Raw genomic sequence first — 2,187 nt, forward strand, 5'->3', positions numbered from 1 at the left:
GCACACGCAGTGACACTTCCAGTAAAAAGTCCGGGTTTAAACTACGGATGCCTGGAAGTGCAATAAAAACACAGCACAAACCATCCTCCCAGGCTTTATTAAACAGCTCTGTACTTATTCGAATTCCTAAAAAAGCAGGTATTGATAATTGTTCAGCAATACTCATACATAATTTAATAGCAGTTAAGTGCCACCAAGACGATTTTTTTTAAAATTAATAACACTTAATTGGCCCTAGTGCACGTGGTTCTTAACCTTGTTGGAGGTACCGAACCCCACCAGTTTCATATGCACATTCACCGAACCCTTCTTTAGTGAAAAATAAAATGTAGGGTTTTTTTTCAAATTCAAGACAAAATTATATGTTTTTGGTAACACTTTAGTATGGAGAACATATTCTAAGTAACAAAGACTTAATTTAGAGTTTTTTGGACACTAGGGCAGTGGTTCTCAAATGGGGGTACGCGTACCCCTGGGGGTACTTGAAGGTATGCCAAGGGGTACGTGAGATTTTTTTCAAATATTGTAAAAATAGCAACAATTCAAAAATCTTTTTTTCCAAATAGTTCAAGAAAGCAGCACGGTGGAAGAGGGGTTAGTGCGTCTGCCTCACAATACGAAGGTCCTGAGTAGTCGTGAGTTCAATCCCGGCCTCGGGATCTTTCTGTGTGGAGTTTGCATGTTCTCCCCGTGACTGCGTGGGTTCCCTCCGGGTACTCCGGCTTCCTCCCACCTCCAAAAACATGCACCTGGGGATAGGTTGATTGGCAACACTAAATTGGCCCGAGTGTGTATATTTGAGTTTGAATGTTGTCTGTCTATCTGTGTTGGCCCTGTAATGAGGTGGCGACTTGTCCAGGGTGTACTCCGCCTTCCGCCTGATTGTAGCTGAGATAGGCTCCAGCGCCCTCCGCGACCCCAAAGGGAATAAGCGGTAGAAAATGGATGGATGGATGGTTCAAGAAAGACCACTAGAATTAGCAATATTTTGCACTGTTATACAATTTAATAAATCAGAAACTGATGACATAGTGCTGTATTTTACTTCTTTATCTCTTTTTTTCAACCAAAAATGCTTTGCTCTGATTAGGGGGTACTTGAATTTAAAAAAGATTCACAGGGGGTACATCACTGAAAAAAGTTTGAGAACCACTGCACTAGGGGAACATATTCTAAGTAACAAAGACTTAATTTAGAGTTATTTGGTTAGGGTTAGGGCCAGGGTTCGAGGGTTAGGGTTATAATAAGGCCATGCCGAATAAGGCATTAATAAGTACTTAATAATGACTAGTTAAGAGCCAATATGTTATTAATTTGCATGTTAATAAGCAACTAATTAATGGTATTACCATGTTTTATTACTGGTGCACAAAATGAACCGTGCATGAACATCACCTTGTTCAAAGAACAAAACCAACACAGTGCATAAACTCACAACAAATTACACACCTGCAAATCAGTCTGACTTCTGCTGTTGCCATATCCGTAATACGCCGATAGGGAGAAGTTTTTATTTACACGATGAGTCGGGTGTGTCTTGACCTCCGCCGAACCCCAGAGCCCGACTCACCGAACCCCTAGGGTTCGATCGAACCCAGGTTAAGAACCACTGCCCCAGTGTGTGAATGTGAGTGTGAATGTTGTCTGTCTATCTGTGTTGGCCCTGCGATGAGGTGGCGACTTGTCCAGGGTGTACCCCGCCTTCCGCCCGAATGCAGCTGAGATAGGCTCCAGCACCAACCGCGACCCAGAAAGGGACAAGTGGTAGGAAATGGATGGATTGATGGATTTTTTTCAATTTTTGTGCTGAAATCTCTCAGTCAACTTTAGTCGTAAAAAAAATAGCCAACATGTCATGTTTTTTCAATTTTAATGCTCAAGTGAACTAATTATGTGTTTTTCTTATTTTGAAGAATTTGCATAAAATGAGTTATCATGTTAAAGATCGGCCACAATATACATAATACTAGTAATAAAGAGGGGCGCAGCGCCAAATTATGGACCTCCATAGACAGGCCTTTGCGAGAAATTCTGGCCTCAATGAAAAAGTATGGGTGTGGGCCCTTTTTTACCCCATTGCCACCTTCAATGTTTTTGTTTTTTAGTGTTCTTGATGGTGCCTGGTGTAATGCACCCAGTTTGTTTCCTTTTTTTATGATGTAAATTAAGTATCATTAGTTGTCTTTT

The sequence above is a fragment of the Nerophis lumbriciformis genome, linkage group LG01, assembly GCF_033978685.3.
Source record: "Nerophis lumbriciformis linkage group LG01, RoL_Nlum_v2.1, whole genome shotgun sequence".
In the NCBI taxonomy this organism is placed as follows: Eukaryota; Metazoa; Chordata; class Actinopteri; order Syngnathiformes; family Syngnathidae; genus Nerophis; species Nerophis lumbriciformis.